The 20,336-nt window shown below is 34.7% G+C and overlaps 1 long non-coding RNA gene across 1 annotated transcript in view; it reads right to left on the bottom strand.

Annotated features, from left to right (window-relative positions):
* The window catches only part of LOC104856954, a 31,719-nt gene that overhangs the window by 9,504 nt on the left and 1,879 nt on the right, over positions 1-20,336 (bottom strand). The window contains exon 2 of the long non-coding RNA XR_778749.1: positions 16,192-16,324. This is a non-coding gene — a long non-coding RNA (uncharacterized LOC104856954). The remainder of the gene's footprint in view (positions 1-16,191; positions 16,325-20,336) is intronic.

Here is a 20,336-nt window from a genome sequence, read left to right as displayed (position 1 = left end):
GATCTCTATCACTCATCTCAACACTTAGCCTCTCTTCCTGTCTTTTTCTTTGGAAAACTCTTATTTCTTTTGTCTTCCTCCGTGGAATTCTCAGTGACATTCTTTTTTTCTTTCTCCTCATTCCTGTCACCCATTTAATCTTTTGCTAACCTTTCTCCCGTTTTTTCCTCAGGAGTCATTTTTCTACATTCCTTTCTTCTTCTACTGTTGTGTCCATTTTCCTTCTGAGTTGCATTCGCATTTTGTGTCCTAATTATTTTCCATCCTCAGCCTTTTAATGCCTTTGCTGCATTTAAACATCAATAACCAATATTTGACAGGGTGTTCACTACAAACACACTCTACTGCAGTTAGTAGCCAAGTCCAACTGCTGTTTGAAGTACAAGATTGTCTCAATAATTCTTAAAACAAGGCTTTTCTATTTTGGTGAACACGAAACAGCTGAGCCACTACATGTTTGTTTGTTTTTTGTTTGTTTTTCCCAAAGATACGCCTGTCTCGCCATTTCAGGAAATCTAGTGTTTGTGCCACCTGGTGTCCATCCAGGAAAGTACAATCATAACTATGAAAAGTTCAGCTTTAACAATTTCATTGACATATTTTAAACTCCCTAGTTGTGTACGATTTATTGTATTTATTTTGTTCATAAGACGTATCCTTCCCCCGGCTTCACACTGAGCAACACGACCACCACGTACACAGTGCTTTGTTAGTCCTAGTTCATGCATCTTGATGCCACACACATTTTCTAGAAAACGATTTCACTTCCCTTATTCCTTCAACTGCCTGTTAGTATAAAGCTAAAAAAAAAAAAAAAAACTAGACCTGAAAAGGAAGTCAGAAAATTACTTAATTCAAACTTCTCTTGAAGTTCAGCAAAGAAATTCATATTAGTTTCATCAGAAGCACAGAGGCCACTTTTTTCCCCAATGAAAAGCTTTTCACACTGTGTTTGCCAAACACTATCTCTAGAAATTTAGAATAAATTAAGAATACAAGACGTAGCAAGGAGAGATAACTAAGATCATAACCGAAAGGAAGAAAGTGATATGAAATCTACTCGTGAATCAATCGTATCAAGATTATTGGCATAACGTGTTCGTGAAGTTGATCGAAAGAAAATAATGTAGAAGTTGTTCAGCGTATTCTAGTGGAACTTGTCTAAGAGCAACTGTATCAGTTGGGAAAGAACCAGGCCAAATAAAACCTGGAGTTGCAGCAAAGACTGAATTGTGGTTCATGGATGGAGGCTTATTAATCAGTGACCAACATATCATAGATTTGGTACATAACTAAGTACTTGAAGATTTTCACCTTCCTGGGAAAAGGAGGACTTCAAAAGTGGAGATGGTAAGGAATACATATAATCCATTTTTTAATTGAGTTTATTGGTACACTTTAGGTATACAGTACAGTGACATTCATTATTGGGATCTTGTACCTCTACATGACAGGACTTTGTTCTCATTTTCACCCCATGTCGCTGCCCTCCCTTCACCCCCGCCTCCCCTCCCCATTTACAAACACTTTATTTCCATTTTTTCATTTTCTCATATAATCCATTTTTAAGTTAGCTCTTAATTGTCAAAATTGCTTTAACTCCTAGATAGAGAAGGATTAGGCTATCACTGTGTTAGACGCTGAATTTCACTGGTGCAATAGAAGAATCAAGTCCTAGAATTTAATTGTGCTGCATATGAAAAAAGTCTAAATTTCTATGTGGGATAACACAAAGGAATATGTAGAACCAGGCTGAGTCACTGACTACACATAAATGAGAACATGCTTTATTATTTCAGACATTGGGCCTATTTGAGAAAAATTATCTCTAGTTATCTTACTGCTAAGAGAAAAACCCCTTGTTGCACACCTTAATTTGGCCAAGACCTTTAATTAATATTATTTACTGAAAGTCTATCCTTGTTAAAAACTGCTGACTTTTTTTTTTTTGTACTGGGGATCGAACTCAGAACCTTGAGCTTGTGAGTAAGGCAGAAGAACCACTGAGCTAAATCCATGGTCCATCAGTGCTGATTTTTAACAGAGTAACAAAAAGCAAGGTGCAGGCCAGGTATGGAAGTGTACTTCTGTTACCCTAGCTACCTGAAAGACTGAGGTAGGAGGGCTGCAATTTCAAGGCCAGGCTGGGCATCTGAGTGAGAGCTTGGCTCAAAATAAATGATTAAACATTTCAGTGGTTGTTTACCCCTAAATTCTGCCATTAGTACTACTGCAACCAACCAACCAAATAAACAAACAAACACAAGTTATGTTTTCTGCAAATGCAGAGCTATAATTTCCTTGGGTGCTGATTGAAGCTGAAAGTACACATTATAATATTTCCCCCTCTGCTATTCAATGTGGCTAGAATGTCCTATGTTAAATATTTTAGCTTAAAGTATTTTTATAATTAACACTTTGTCTTCAAACAATATATCTTTGAAGATATATCTTCAAACAGTACCCCACCAAATCCGAGACCTTTGGCATTGTAGGTTCAAGCCAAAGTAATTTTGACCAGTTGAATCCACTAAGTTACTGATTAAAGGAAAACCATCACCTGTGAGAACACACCAGGGAGCGAGGGAAGAGATTTCATCACATAGGTGAAACTGCCGATAAATGCAGAGAAGCAGACAAACTAGCACCCTCACAGGATAGCACATTTTACTCACAGCCTGTTGAGAAATGCGGCTCTTGTGGTCATACTTTCCCCTGAGCACATCGATGTCTTACTTTAAGTGATAGTTTCTGGTTCCCCCTAGACACAGCATGAAGGTTTATTTAGTGAATGAATGAGAGCGTGAATAAATGCCCCTACTGCTTACCATGGCTTATGCCCCGTCCTTTTTCATTTGTGAGGATGACAAGCTGAGTGGGGATCCCACCTAGTTTCGTATCTGCTTTTATTAGTGATAACTATTTTCTCCTCACTAGCCCCTTTCATTCATGCCATTCATTCATCCTTTTACTTATTTTGCATTGCTGAGGATAGAACCCAGAACTCCACAAATGTAAGCCAAGTATCCTACAACTCCTCTTTTAGTTGTTGGTCAGCATTGGTGTTGGGGGAAAGCAAAGGTAATGATGCAAAGTTTTTTTTTTTTTGCTTTTTGTTTTTTTTTATTGCAAAGAGCAAGAGTTCAAGGAACTACACACAAAGGAGTCAATCAAAAGTTTCAAATGTGAAGAAGCAGCTATCAGTATATACAAGCCCATGTTATTGACAATGCAACAGACTGAACTGTTCAAAATGACTGACAGCTCCATTTGCCGACAGCCATTTTGAGTGGCAGTTTCACTTGCACGGTTTCCATTTTGAGTGGCATCACAACACCAAGAACACCTATTTTGATTGACAGCTTCACATACAAAGAAGTGAAGCCAGTATATCTCTGCGAAACTGAAGGATAGGGTGGGAGAGACATGTAATTCAAGCTTTGGGTCCTCCTCTGCTCCCTTTTCAGCCATATTGTGAATATTTCATCATCACTGCTAGCAAAGTATGAAAAATACACACGCAAAGGACACAGAGTCTGACTACTCACATCTGTGCTGCGAATCAACATTGCTTTGTGTCCTGTAGCAAGGAAGTGTTTTCATCATTCTGAATGATATAAAACATAACCACTTCTGCATTATTTCAAACATTATATGTCTAAATAATGGCTTTAGCATTTTGTTAACCACCAAAGAGGACTGGGAAAGCCCAAATTTATCTATACTATTTTAGAAAATATCTTTGAGTTTAGATTTGACTTAATGGAAGAACAGGAGAAGAGATCACAAGGTAGGGATTCCTAAAACCTTAATTTAAGCCTAAAATTTTATTCCTGGAATACCAAAACTAAAAATATTGATTGTGTACTAAGTGAATGGCACAGAGCAAGAAACTGATAATGAAAAAACTATATATAGTGACTGAGAGATTTCTAAAATGAGTTCAGCAACCACCCATCTAGAGCTGAATCAATGCCAAGTTGCAGGCCTCAATAAGGGAAACATGGAGCTGGAAGAAGACTAAGAATGCAGCAAGGAAGGCAAGGAAGAAAAAGCTACTCATATCTTGGGCTGCTTGATACAAAGCACTTGGAATATTTTTAGCTAAAATGTGTAGGCTTAAAAGAAATAGTTTGATGTCAAATAATCAAAGTGCTATTGGTTTACAACACAGAAGATATTTACTGTTTGAAAAATAAAAAAAAATGTCAAGAAATGAGAGCCTCTGGCTACAAATCAAAGGAAGGCAAAATTGAGTGGAATATCAAAAAGTGTTCTACAACAATTAAAGAAAGTAAAATTTCAATGGAACACCATTGTAAAATGCCGCTAAAATTTAACTTGACATGAATTTTGCTGTCATTATAACCAGTCATATTTATAGGACTATTTCCTGTTTGTGATCATTTTAACTTTTAACAGATCCTCTCTCCCTCTTCCTCTCTCCCTCCCCCCCCACCTGTGTGTGTGTGAGAAACATGATGAACTTACCCATGATCATAAGCTTAATTCTGATTTAAAGAATTTTCAGAACTTGGTGGATACTTTCTTTGATCTCTTAGTTTTTTATCAAGTTTATGCCAATTAAATTCTATAAAATTGTTCAGATCCTATAAAAGTAACCATTAAAAGGGACTTCAGTCTATGTTGTGTTAGGAGTCAGGAGAAGAATATAAGTCTACTGTCTTAAGTACATACAGTGTACTTTGTTAGACAACTGTTAATTCAGGAGATTAGAATCTATGGGCTTTTAGTCTCTTACAAAATGAAAAGCACTTAGGATCTGTATTTGCCCAGCATTCTGTAAAGCTTAAATCGTTTTCTCAACAGTTCTCTTATTCAACCAGCAAAACATCCTAGGGAAGGAGGGTGGCCAGCAGCCACATGTCTTTGCTGAGCAGAATGAGGTCAAAGACCTTGTAAAACCCCAGAGACTTCAGTTGGAGAACCCATTAGACGGTGATTCCCTGAAGGAAGGTCTAGATAGAGCTCAGGACATCGCTCTGCCACTTTAACTCTATTTCTTGTTTTCAAAAGCTATTCGAATGCTTCCCCAATGGTGCACTTTCTGCCATGTTCTTACTTTCAAAGATTTAAGCGGCTCTTTGAATGTTAGCAAGAGTGTCCTTTGTTGGTGTTCATAACTTTTTATAGTTTCTTAAGACCAAATTAAATAGTAAATTTCCATTTCAGCTTTAGGCCCTGATTATTTTTCCAAGCTTGTTATCAAGGTCTGCTATAACAAGAGCTATAAAAGTATGAATAAATAAATAAAACACTAGAGCCATCCTAACAAAAAGACAGAGACTGGGTGGCTTACGCACAGAAATTTATTTTCTCAAGATACTGGAGACCAGAAATCTGAGGTCAAGACATAAGCAGGTTGCGTTTCTTCAGGAACCTCTCTCTGGCTCGCAGAATGTCACCTCCTGGCCGTATTGCCACATATTCTTTTCTGTGCAAGTGCATTGCTGGTGTCCAAAGAGGGAACCAGTAAGTTAGGTTAAATTAGTCACCTCTTTAAAATCCATATCTCCAAATTCAGTCACGTACTGAAGACCCAGGAATTAGAACATCAGCACATGAATGTCATGGTGGTGATCATAATTCAGGCCACAGCAACCTCTTACTGGACCTCACACCTTAGCCTGCAATACAGCAATCCCACTCCCTACATCCTGCGTATTCGGGCCACTTCGTCTTTGAGTTTAATGTTTTTGACATAAGAGACAAGGAAAATGCGAGTTCAATCAACTCATCAAAAGAGAAGAAAGCTGGTGCCTACCAAAATTAGCTGACCTGCCTGAGAATGCGGTTAATTCCACTATTAGAACTAGAGAAACACCTGGAGACAGAGTAGGGAGTTTATGTGAACTGTAGTTTTCCTTTCAGCTATTCCTTCTGTCTGAAGCTCTCAGGTGTTTTTCCTCATTGGAACTCTATCTGTTCTAAACCCGTCCTTTACGTGATGCCTTTTAGAAGAACTCCTTGATTTCTCCAGCTGGAGGTCAATCTGCAAGCCTCAGACACTTCCTGTTTTTCTATGACCAGCATTTTCCATATGATAAATGATTTGTACACTCGTCCCCCAGCTGTAGTTTCGTAAGAGGGAAGAAGAAAAAGAATGAGTAATTTGCTTTCTATGGTAGCCCCTAATATCTTGGTTTGTGCATATAGTTATCAGTATGCTATTCATCACTGTATCCATAATATTTAGGCCGACACATAGTAGGTGGTGTAAGTGCTGGCTGATGAACAAAGGAGCGATCAAGTCTCAGGGTACAGGTGTGCAACGTCATGCTTCCTAGTATTGTACTTAGACATCAAATGGGCATACGTTGCCATCTAGTGGACAACATGCAGTAATGCGATGAGAACTTGCAATTCTAGGATTATTACTGGGCTCCAAAAGTCGTCATAGAGGTTAGGTTCAACAGCAGAAAAAAGACTACACCATAACATGAAACTTATTGCACAAATATACAAGGCATACACTATTTATTACATATAATATTTTAGCAATATTTCTTTGATGAAAATGTTTAGTAAAAAATACCCTGGACTTGGTGAAACTGGTATGTAAACTCCAGTTTACTCAAATCTGAAAATGTATATCCATCCTGGCAAATACTGTTTTGTTAATCTCATTTCACTGTTCTTCCTTTTATGCCAACTGTTATAGTGAACAATTTACCCGTAGACAGAAACACTGGGTTTTGGCAGACTATGTCCAGGCTAGTATAACCTCTGCTGTTATTTTTGTATTAGCTAAGTTAAAAAATTGTATAATTAGAATAGGAAAAACTCTTGAAGACATAAAGATAAATAAGAACTTTCTGAAAAGAAACTCAATAATACAGAAAATAATGCTGAGAATCAGCAAATGAGATCATATCTAATTAAAAAGCTTCTCACATTAAAGGAGAAAAAAACCATCAGAGCGAAGAGACAATCTTCAGAATGGGAAAAATTTTGTCAACTCTTCCTTGGACAAAGGACTGATATCTAAAATATACAAAGAAATAAAACATTTAGACCCACCCCAAAGTAGAAGACAACACACTTTTCAAAACAAGAAGCAAAGATTGCCAAAATATACATGAAAGCATGCTTGGCATCACTAGCCATTCAAGAAATGCAAATTAAATCAACACCGAGATATCATTTTACTCAAAAAACAATGGCTATCATAAAGAACTCAAATAGTAAAAAACTATGGCTAGGCTTCATGGAAAAATGAACCCTTCTACACTGCAAGTGGGAATGTAAACTAATACAACCACTGCGGTCATGCCGTGTGGAAGTTCCCGAAAAAACTAGAAATTCTACTGAACCCATCTATTCCCCTTCTATGAGTCTTCCTGAAAGAGTTAAAGTCATCATACTATAATGATACATTCATCACCATCTATAGCAGTGCAACTCATAATAGCTAAATATTGGAAACAGCCTATATGCCTCTCAACAGATGAGTGAATAAAGAAAGAACACAATGAATTACTACTCTACTATAAAAGATGATAAATTGAGGCAAATAGATGTACTTGGAGTTCATAAGGTTAAGTCAAATAAATCAGCTGCATATGTTTAAGTATCTCACGGTTTCTCTCATATGAGAAAAACAAAATAGACCTAAAACTATAAATAAAACATAGTTCATAGGAAGTAGGGAAATCTTTCTTAAATTAGAAGAGGAACAAGAGATGGAGCAAGGGAGAGGGAGAGGAGGAGGAGTGGTTGGAACAAAATAGAAAAATGTGGAAATAGAACATTTGTAAATGGGAAAAGGACCAAAAGTTGGAAGGAGCTGGGAAGGTTGGGGGTGGGTAGGGGACAAAAGAAGAATTAATGTTTGTTTTGCACACTTACCAACTCTACACAATAAATGTAATCATTACATACTTCAAATGTGTACTAAAAAGGATGTTATAAACAGTATAGAACATCGATGACATTTTGATGAAATTATTTAAAATGAGAGTCTATACTTCTCTATTTGTATGTCCTCTGTACTGCATGTGTATCTCTGAAATTGAAAAAGTTCAATAGAAATTACATCTGTCAACATCTCTGTGGTTTGAACAGTCTTGAAATTTTTGTCCTATTCTTGGTCATCTATCTCATTCTTAAGAAAAACTTTAAAATCATGTTATTAAAGGATAGCTATTTAATGCTATTCCATTGAAATAATATATAAAAGTATAAATCTTGATTCCACATTCTAGGGAGCTTTCACTCTATGAGTGCAGCCCATGTAATAACTCAAGAGCGTGGCAGGGATACTTCTGGTTTAATCCCTAGTAAAGGTATCAGAGGACTGTGATGCTTGAGCAAAGGAATGCGTGAGGTAGCTTTCCATCGACACAGGCTTGCGGCCGGGAGAACTTCCCCAAATTTCATGGCGATCCAAACTATTTAAAATAAGCACAGGAAGTAAAAAGACTAAAATAAATGAACTGAGCATCATTGAGCTTTGGGAAAACTATAATCTCATTTAGAAAATTACAAAGAGAGTACCAAAGAAGAGAAAAACAAGAGTGTTTGAAAATACATGGCCACAATTATCCACTTTAACAAAAGTGTACAATCCACAGAGGCAGAAACTTAAATGAATTCCAAATACAGAAAATATAAAGACAATAACACAAATGACTCCCCGTAATAAAACTGCCCAAAGCTAGTAATAAAGAGAAAAATCTTAAATACAACTTGAGAAAAAAATAAATTACATACAGAGCAAAGTTAAGAAATAAATCATTTTCCTTGTGGAATGCAAGAAAATAGTAAAGCAATATCTTTAATATATTAAAAGAAAGAAGTCGAAACCTAAGATTATATATTTAGTAATTTTTATAAATGACAATAAAATCTAGACATTGCAGAAAGCTGAAACAATTATCAATAGACCATATTGAAAGACATATTGAAAGAATTACTTAATGTAGAAGAAAAATGAGAGCATACAAGAATGTGAACCTGTGCAATTGAATGAAGATTACTATAAATAGTAATTATGTAAGCAAACATAAAATTGGTAAAAATTATTTAAAATTAATAATTTTAAAATAATAAAAATGGATTGTGGGACCTAATGCCTAAAAATACACTGAGAATGATATTAACAGTGCAAAGACAGGGAAAAAGGGAAAGTATTAAATATAAAATAAATACAAATATAAATGTAAATTGAATTATAGGTAGTGCATAATACCTTTGAAGGTAGAATGAGATAAGATGAAGATGTGTATAATACACTGTAAAGTGTCCACTAGAATAACAAAATGAAGAATTATGCCTCACAGGTTAACAGGGATAAAAGGAATTCGAAAAGTTATATAACTATTTCAAGAGCACAAAAAGAGAAGAAATGGAGCAAAGAATAACTTAAACAAATGTAAAATAAAGTGGAAGATGGTAGGTTAAAGGTTATGAAATCAATAGTCACATTAAATATAAATAAATGATCTAGCTACCCAATTAAAAGCCAGAGATTTTTTTTTACATTCAATTATAAGGCACAAAAATGCACAATAAACCCACTTAAAATTTGTAGCTAAGTATAGATCAGAAGCAAAAGCATGAGAAATGATACTCTAAGTTAACACCAATCAAAGAAAAGTTAAAATAGCTCTGTGAAGGTGTGTTGAAATATTGTTCAGGGTTGTAATTATTGACAGTGATAAAGTAGTTCATTCCATAATGATATAAAGGTCAACTCATTAAGAGAATGCTATAGTATCTGTAAATATTTAGGCTTTTAAAACAAAGCTTGATAATACATTAAGTAAATGCCAATATTACTGTAAGGAGAGCTTGTCAAACAAAAGATTTGAGATTATATACTCATCTTTCAAAAATTATTAGAAAAGAACAGGAAAACAGTAAGGATATAGGCAACATTTACAACCAGCTTGACATAACTGATGTTTTACAATGTTCCAAACAGCAGAATACACATTTGCTACATTAGTCCATTTTCTAGAATATAAAACACGTCTCACTAAGTTCTAAATGACTTTTCATAAAATGTTTTTTCTCAAACCACAGTGAAATTATGGAAAAGTCGAAGAAAAATCTTCTGAAAAATTCCAAATATTTCGTAAGTAACACACTTTTAAATAACTCATGTGTAAAAAGTAATATAGACCAGGAAATTGAAAGTATTTTGAATATAGTAAGTAAAGTATAGCACATATTCAAACACTTACTATATCACTAAAATAGACAATCAATTTTCTACATTATAAAACAAGGAAATCTCAAATCAATTATATCAGTTTCTACTTAGAAAAATAAAAGGAAGTAAAATTAAAATAATTGAATGAAAAAATAAAGATCAGTATATTATTCAGTGAAATAGAAAAATGTGACAGGAAATGAAACCAGAAGTTGCTGTTTAATATCAATAAATTGAGTTAGAATCTTTCCAAGCTGCACAGGAGGAAAAGGAAAGGAAACAAATTGCCAATATCTGAAATAAAAGCCATCAAAGGTCTACACACTTTTCCTATAGTAAGAGAATAATAAGGAAATATTGTGAGCACTGTTGTGCTGATACAAAAAACATACAGTGGACATATTTATAGAAAGGCAATAGCTACAAAAGCTCTCTTAAGAGTAAATTTTAAAATCTGAATAATTCTATACAAACTTAAAGTATGGAATTTGTGCTGGGGATTTAGCTCAGTGGTTCCACCACCTGCCTTGCAAGCACAAGGACCCTAGTTCAATCCCCAGGACAAAAAAAAAAAGTATTGGATTTGTATTTTAAAGCTTTCATCATACAGATAAGCAATTTAGAAAAAAAAAATCCAGAACCTAAATCAGAAGTGGACAATTTCCCTGGTGAATTCTACCAAGTGCTTGAGGAAAAAAATGATGATAATTTATATAAACTCTTCTAGAAAATTGAAGAAAAGGGAAAGATTCTCAAGAAATTACAGGATGCTATCATTACCTCATTATTACAAATAAAGACAAGGATTTTATAAAGAACAATTGATAAATATTTCTCACAAGCAGGGACTTAAAAATCCTTAACAAAATTTTAGCAATTGAAGCCCAACAAGATATGTAAGGGTGACCCATCATTATAAAAGAGGCTGTTATGGTTTGTGTCTCGATGTCACCCCAAAGGCACATGTGGTCACAGGTAGGTTTTTCAGAGGTAGCTGAATCCAGAGTGTGTGATGTTGGGACTAAGGTTGCATATTTACTAAATCAGTGCACTAGTTGGTTAGGCACTGCTCTAATCACGGTAGTCTAGATAAGATAAAAGGGTCCTAAAGACTCTCTTAAGGTTCCCTTGTTGCTTTTGCTACTGTGTAGGCCCCATGGGCTGTTTCCCTTCTGTGATGTTCCTCTGCAATGAGCCACTCTGTCTTGGAGCCAGCTGATTATGGACTGGAATCTCTGTGCACTGAGCTAAATAAACCTCTTTCTGTTTTACTTTGCGTGTTGAGTATTTTGCATCAGCAGTGAGAGAAAAGTAACGAACACAGAGGCTTATTGCAGAAATCCAGTATGCATTTGACATTCTCAAATGAATGTAATTCACATAGTAACAAACTAATGTCATAAAAAATGACTCTCTCACTAGACAGAAAAATAACTTTAACAAAGTTCAGCATCTACCAATGATTCTCAAATCCCAGAAAACTAGAAATAGTGTCTTCAATTTACTAAATGACACCTACAATAGAATCACATCAAACATTTGAGCAATTCCTCCTTCCTTTGAGCAATAAGTAAAGTATTTCAGATCTCAAGATTTATTTTCAGCATTGTACTACAGTTTCTGGTTGGTGTAACAGGAGATAAGAGAGAGATTAAAGACATTCAGATTTTAAAAAGTCTTAACATTTTTATTTCTAGACGAGCAGACCATTTATAGAGAAAAATCATAAAATTTATAATAAAGCTGCAAATCTGCTGTAAGTGTATTAAATTTGTAGAAAATAGTCATATAAAATCAGTTTTCCTCTGTAATCTACATATAAATGAAAACTGAAATTTTAAAACAAAAACAATTCAAAATGTGATATTTACAGTAGAATAAATCATATCAGTTGCTTAGGGATGAAGCTGACAACATATATGTCAGATCTCTAGTCTGATACAAAAGTATTGCTGAGAGAATTTAGAAAATATATAAATCAATGTAGAGATATGTCATATTAATGGATCATATCATTAAATTGTAATTCTATCCATTTCCTCTAAATATCAATTTTAATCCCTATCCAATTTATAGCATGTGTTTCTATAAAAAATGACAATATGGTTGTAAAATTCATACAGAAATGGAAAAGATCTAAAATAAGCAAAGAATTGTTTTGAAAAAGAACAATGTTGGAGGATTAAGAACGCTCTATTTTAAGACATATTGTAAAGAGATAATTATTAATATGTCATGGCATTGGCATAAAGACAGATTAAAGGAACAGAATAGAGAATCCAGTGAACTTGCACTTACATTGAGAACTGATTGTGACATTTTTAGGTACAATCACAATTCAGTGAAGAAGCATTCAAGTTTTCAATAGGTGGTCCTGGAGATTGTATTGTATATGCCAAAAAAAGAAAACTTTCATTCATACCTCTCAATAAATATTAAAAATAATTCAGAATATATGTTGACCTGAAAGTAAACCTTGAAACATAAAATTTCTAGATGAAAAATTTCCCCTCAACTATTTTACGTGCTATGATTTAATTTAGAAAAACATACATTGTAGAACTATACATAAAAGAAAAAATAAGGAAAAAAATGTAAAGTGGACTTCATCAGAATTTTGTAAGTCATGAACTGAAAGAAAATCTTTGTAAAGTATGTATCAGATAAAAGACAAATATTCAGCATATAAGAACTACCAAAACTCTTTAATGAAAAATAAATTGCTCAGTCATATAATGGGCGAATGTATTGGAGAAAAATTGTACTGAAGAATATATAAATATGTACAAACACTATCAACAAATGGATAAAGAAAATGTATTTATACTTACACAATGGAGTACTATTCTACCATAAAGAATGACAAACTTGAACCATTTGAAGGAAAACAGATGCGCCTTCGCTCTATTATGTATGAAATAAATCAGATAAACAAGCTTAAACGTCACATCTTACATGAAGTACGAAAAGTATAAATAAAGAGAAAAATAAAAGTTAGGTAATAGGAAGTAGGGTAACAGATCTTTCTCAAAAGGAAAAGGGGTCAAGAAATGGAGAGAAGGGAGGGAAAGGGGAATAAAAAAGGAATTAAGATGTGCTGTGTATGTGTGCCGATTCCACACGAGAAGTTTAAACATTACGTATTGCAAATATGTCCTAAAGGTAAAAAATGAAAACATAGCCAAGAGTATTTGAAAGACAAGTTAACCTAGGAATCCTACTAATACATCTAAAACACTCACAATACTAACTACTGGGGGAAAGCGTATAGAAATTGAGCTTGACTAATGTAAAATAATATAGCAACTTTAGAAAATATTTTGGAACTTTCAAAAAAATTAAACGTATACCTACAAACTGACCCAAATATCCCATTCTTAGTCATTTACTTGAGAGATGTAAAAATATATATCCATATAAAAAATTGTACATGAATGTTCATACTCATGTTCTTTATAATAGTCCCAAAGTAGAACGAACTCAGACATCTCTGAAGAAGTGAATACACAAAGTTTCTCATAGCCACAAAACATTCCCTACCAGCAAAAAGAAACGAAAACCGGTTCATGCTATGATATGCATGAATGTCAGAATAAGTGTGCTTAGAAAGAGAAATAAGAGACACAGATATACTATCCCACATCTTAAAAATTGTGGAAAATCCAAACCTACCCAAAATAATGCCATCTGTGTTTTGGAGGTAGGCAAAGTCTTATTGGAATGAAATATAACCACTGATCCCAAATATCAGGAAAGAAGCAAAGGGTGAGTTGGACCTCATCGAAATTAATTTTTTCATCCAAAGACAACATACTACATTAAGAACACAACCAAAAACTATTATAGATATTGTGTATCTTATATAGAGAGACAGGAGATCTTTTCTTTATAATATAATGATGATTCCCACAAATAAATTTTAAAAGTAAACATTTAGGATAAAAAATTAACAAATGACACTTTACCTTGAAAGATATATGAAGAGGTAAAGACCAATGAAAAAAAAATGTTCAATCTCACTGTAGGAAACGGAAGTGTAGCCCTCCAGAAGTTATGTCTATGTGCTACTCTCAGGAGTGCATAGGTTAGGGATCCTGTGGCAGGGAGATCATCCTGGACCGCTGGGTGGGTTATAAATCCAGCAACAAGCTTTCTTGTGACAGACACACAGAGGAACCATCAGAAGGAGAGTCAAGGAAAATGTGAAAACGGGAGGCAGAACTGGTGTTACTAGGAATGCCTGGGGCTGCCAGAAGCTAGAAATTTAGAAGCAGGTACAACACTACTAACAACTTAGGATAAGGCTTCTGGTATCTAGAGTCATGAAAGGTTAATTTTTTTTTTAAGCCACCAAGTTTACTGGAATCCAATACTACCAGAAACAGATACAGTTATCAAGAAAACACAATCACACCACAGCATGATAACCAGCACCACCTTCCAAAATGGCAAACATGAAAAAAATAACAACAGCCAATGTTGAAAACAGTTGGAGCAAACCATGCTTCACATATTGTTCATGTAAGTGAAAAAATAGTACTACATTTTTTAAATGTTTTGTGGTTTCTTAAAATCACATTTTCAGTGGTGCACACCTGTAGTCCCAGCACTCGGGAGGCTGAGGCAGGAGGATCGCTGTGAGTTTGAGACCAGCCTGGGCTACATAGGAAGTTTCAGATCAGTCTCAATTACATAGTGAGACCCTGTCTCAAAAAAACAAACAAAAAAAAAAACCCACACATTTTCAGTGTTGAAATTATTCTACATCTTCACAAATGTGTGAGTGACTCAAGTATTCGTATTTGTCAAATGCTTAGCTTTCATGAAATCATACACATAGGACCTAGAAATTTTATTATACTTTTAAATTTTTATTATAGAAATTACACCATCATAAAAAAACAAAAAATATGCTACCAAAAATAATTGATGATGATAAAAATGGGAAAAGAGGCAGCCTCTGTGAATATATTGACTGGACAAGGTCATGAGGAGACTTTTTGGAATGAGAAAGATATTTCTTCAGCTGGATCTGATTTGGGTTACATGGATTTATATATTTGTTAAAGCTCATCAAATTGAACCCTGACCAGCACAGCATTGTACTCTAGGTAAAGTATACATCAACTCTTTTTTTAATGACATTAAAAATCACTATGATTCCATTTAGAAAGAAAAACAATCAATTAATACATTTTCCAGAAATACTTTCTATCTGCAAGCTAGTGGTGCTGCATAACTGCGCTGTAAAGAAAAGGGCAACTTGGAAGAGGTGAAATCTAAAACTGAAGTATTTTGAAGCCTCACATATTGGCAAAATAGGTATAATGAAGTGGTAGACGCTAAAACACGAATCACAGAAAAGCAACCCGAAACGGAGATGCACTGAGTGATTGCAGCACTTTCTCTACAAAGGAGAAACTCTGACAAACAATCATGGAAGATCGAATTTAAAGGCAGATTCGGGCTAATTAATCAAGGGTTTTAAAATGGATGCTGAAGAGACTGCACGTATTCACGAACACTATGTATCACTCATCAGCCCGTATTGCTACTCAAATTCGGTTTTGAGTACCTACAGTGAGATTTTTCTCAGTGGCCTCACAGATCAAGAAGGTTAGAAACAGATTTTGCTGGTCATGTTACCAAATCTGTTGGGGCAGAGCCTGTGATCCTGCCTTTGCAATGGCTCCTTAGGAAGAGAGCGGTGTCTGGCGTAGGATTTAAAATGTGCATATACTTTTGCTCGGTACGTTGTGCTAACTACAACCCAGCATTAAATTCGAGAATTATTGTGCCATGTAGGGGAAAGGAGAAAAGCGATTTGGAAAATGAACACTGGATCAGTGAGGGGTAGCATGAGGCAGCTTTTCTACAAATAATAACAGCCTGAGCTAGGGTGAGGATTGCTGGAAGTGAGTCAAAGGCACATGTTTAAGAAATATCAGCAAATAGAATTTGTGATCTCTGGAGGGAAAAGAGAGGGCAAAAGAAGCCAAAATAGGATTATTTACCTTAGTTGACAAGTAGCTGATGATGCTGTTCACCAAAATTTAGAGTGTGTGTGCGCACACTTTCATGCACACATGTATAGGAGTTTTAAAGAATCAATTTACAGAGAACTTGAGTTAGTGGCAGTTTTGTAATCTGCAAATAGAAAATATGATAAACAGTGAGAATATGGATATAAAGTTTGGGAATATGTCCAAAGTGAAGATCTAGGTTTCGGATCATCTATACAAAGGAGTCAGAGTTTTAATAAACAGGTGATAGAAGGTCTTGCTAAAAAAATAGAACTGCTTCTCATTTTTTCCCCTTACCTCCCAACAATGAATGTAACTCTACTGTATCACTAAAATGTACCAATAAACTCAATAAAACTAAAAAAAAAAAAAAAAATAGAACTGCAATTATCCTTTTGAACAACAGATGGCAGTAAAGTCAAAAGAACATTTTTCTCCCAGCTCTAGTAAATGAGAAAGGAAAGGTCTCTTTGACCTTGACCTCTGAAGAGGGAGTTTTAAACATAAAGAGTTTCTTTGAAAGATAATGGCTCAAATATAGCTCTCATCGCATTGAGTAACAAAACTTTATGATTCTTTTCATTTTTTGTGTTACTGGTGATCAAACCCAGGGTCTTCCCACTGAGCTACATCTTCAGAAACTCCTTTTGTTTTTTAGACAGGAGCTTGCTAAGTCACTAAGTAGTTGAGGCTGGGATGGAGATTTTGATCCTGTTGCCTTAATGCTGGAATTATAGGAATGTGCCACCATGCCCAGCTGCTTTAAGATTCTTCTACTTGATTAAATGTATTCATTTAAAGTTTATAAATTAAAAAATTCCCTTTTAAGAATGCATTATTTTACTTCGTTTTTCTTCCATGAAGAATTTATTTACTTTATCCACCAATATCCTCTTAAATCGTTTTAAAATTTTAAATTGTTAAAAGTGTACGTATACATAGGCTTCATTATTTTATCTTCTTACCAAATTGCTAGCATAATTTTAAACTCATCATGGCATTTCTTCCAGAAAAGCAAAACTTCTCAGCAATATGAAAATATACAGAAATAAGAGCAAGGTCATTTCCTACAGGATATATGCAGGGAAAACAATGCCAGTCCATTGTTGGAAAACTACAGGTGTTTTTCAATATGAGGTTAATGTGAGAGTTAGGGACAAAATTTCAAAATTTGTTAAAAGAAGGGATTGGGAAGAGGTCCTCAGGAGCAGCGTTTGCTACAAGGGGAATCCCATTGTCTAAAAGTGATGAATGTGAGGAAACCTTGTATAATTTACTGAGGTGAGGTTAACATTTCAGGTGGGGTGTAGAGGAAGTCTAGGCACAAAAAGAAACCAGACCATGAAAGGTCTTAGTGCAGAAAATATTCCAAAGCACCATGCTGCACAGTGTAAAGGAGCCATTTGCAAGCTTCTTTACAATCATTGTATATTTTAGTCTGCAAAAGGTGCTCGGGAGAAAGAAAATAATATAAATACAATGGAGAAAAAAGCAAATTGTCAGAAATGTTAATTTTCCACCAATATCATATGGTTCTGTTTGGCACAGACCTAGATTATCAAGATTTATTTTCTGTCCAGTTCTCTCTTGAGGAATTGAAGAGTCTCATGTCCAAGCTACACATGAACCCAAAGACACACTCATCTCCATAACCCACTGAGCAACAATTTTGTGTTAATCAAAGATTAAGCATTTTACACAAAGTATCTATTCCCTACTAAATACACTAACAGCACTACTAAACCATCACATAAAAATGTTAGGACTCTGAACATGAAGGGACTCAACAAATTTTAGAAAATAGAAAGTCTGAGGGAATGTAAATTTTATTTATCTGAATTTAAATATATTTTCTGTTATTTGAATTAAGAGAAATAAAATAATCTCTGTTGTGTCTTGGTGTTCAGATAGCTCATGGTTGAAAAAGCGTTGTATTTAGAAAGGCTACAAAAAATAGAAATGTAATCCTTATGGATTTAAAGCTTTCCCATATCGTTAATGGACCTGGCATTAAAAATGGAACATTCTCCTTTCGCACTCCTAACTAACTTATTTGAAGATCTTAATATTCATACTGTATAGATGAGGAACCGGAGAGCCAGTGATGTTAAGCGACTTATACTTTCATGGCCTATAAATGTCAGGTAGACAAAGAAAATTGGAAGACCAAAATGAGTAAAATCTTATTAAACTTATTTATGTGGGTAGCATAAAAATAAATGAAAGTTCTTTATCGTTGTAATATTTTATTTTCTGATTGCAAGAATAATCTATGTTCATTATTGAGATTTGAAAAGAAGATAAATTTTTTCAACCAAGTGACTAATACCAAAACTATGATATGGAAGGAAAATGTTTTAAGGAAAATGATGATGTCACTGAATCAATGTTCTCTCCCCTCTAAGTTTTTCAAAATATTGTCTTTATAAATAGGGGAAAACAGTTTTAAACTAACTACATATCTCATCTGTGCATGATAAAGTCAAGGCCTTTCAAATAGATGATGTACATTTTTAAAAATCCATGGAAAACATAATAGAAATTTGAAAATTTATGACATATTGCTTAAGTTATAATAAAACTTCAAACTAATGCTAAAATAACATAATAGTAACAAGAATGTTCTAGGTAGAGAATAATAAGAATGAAGACAAGAAAAATAAAAGTAAGAATCAAGTGGACCTAACCTGTCCTTGCAGAAAAAAAAAAAATCACTGCTTCAAATGTTTCTGTATTATCCTCACAAAAATAAGGGCTGTGGGAAGCAATTGTCTTCGAATTGGTGATATTCTTGTTACAACTTTTCAAGTGAAGATAAGAAAATAACAATGGATTGAAGTGTTGTTACGTCTCTCCTATTTGATTGATATATTAGTAGAATTTTTTGACAGCAAGTGACAAAACTCAGCTCAAAACAGTTTTATTTAAGAGTTTTGGGTATTTTACTTAAATAACTTTAGAGACGCTAATAGACATCACAGAAGAAATTAAGAAACCAGGGTTATTAGGGGTCACTAGGGCAGAGACTATGTCTCTGTCCCTCTCTTTCTCTCTGTCAATCTATCATCTATCTAACTTCTTTTACTTTCATTTTCATGTAAATCCAAAATGGACATAGAAAGCTGAAGATGCTTCTCCTTTGAGATTTGTGACTTGAGAGGTAATAAATCTTGCTTCCAAGCTATAGTTCAGAAAACCCCATGAAAAAAAATTTTCAAGACTTCCCTTGATTCATTTGCCATTTCAAAAATAAGATATTCTTATCTCACTTGGATGAAGGTGGGTCTTCATTAACATGTGAAGGAATCATTCTGGTAATCCCAAGATAAGTGATAATAGGAACTTTCCCTTAAAGGAAACTCAAGATAAAAACTGCAAGATCATAAGAGTGACGGGCAAGTTCAGGCCTCAGCTTGAACTCAAAGGGGTGTTGTTTTGAGACAAACAAAAATACCAAAATTCTCTCACAAAAATTGAAAGGAAGCAAATAAAGATATAAGGCTAAAAATATAGAGAGCCATGAGTTTAAAAAATAGTGTCATAACCATTCTCTGTATTTACTCGTGACTATAACTAAGAAAATGAGAAAGTGTACCCCTAATCTGAAAGAAGTAAATGCATATGCAAGTAGAAAAAAGCTGAAAACAATGATATCCCAACAATTTAGCTAACTTTTAGGAAGGCAAAACACTATCGGTGTGATGCGTTTTACATTCCCTGTTGCTCTAAGACTATTTTTGAATGTGGGTCTTCAAATAATGACCCAAGTTTCACTATCTCTTTCATCCCCTTCTCTCCTCTGTTCCAGGTCCTTATGAAACGCCTCCAGTTCTAATCCACTTAGGACTCCCCCAGGGTGTTTCCTGCACATCCGTATCCTCCACAATCAAGTAAATGATCCAGTTGGTCACCATGGGGCATTGTACGTCTTTATTCTCTGGCCATCAGTTGCTGAGTATTGAGAGTTCCACTGACTTCCTCATCTTCCAGGAAAGACTGGGCCTCTCCCAAGATGTCTTCCAGTTGCCCCTCTAACTTGAAGGAGGTACCTTCTTCTGCCTGTGTTCCTCTTAGCTAAGCAGTGGCATTTAGGAGATGGTTTCACCAGGAATACCTCTTTGAGAGATACGAAAGGG

Source organism: Fukomys damarensis, unplaced genomic scaffold, assembly GCF_012274545.1.
Source record: "Fukomys damarensis isolate Sample0158 unplaced genomic scaffold, DMR_v1.0_HiC HiC_scaffold_30, whole genome shotgun sequence".
Lineage (NCBI taxonomy): Eukaryota > Metazoa > Chordata > Mammalia > Rodentia > Bathyergidae > Fukomys > Fukomys damarensis.
Note: the sequence above shows the minus strand (reverse complement) of the source record. Positions and strands in the feature narration are given on the sequence as shown.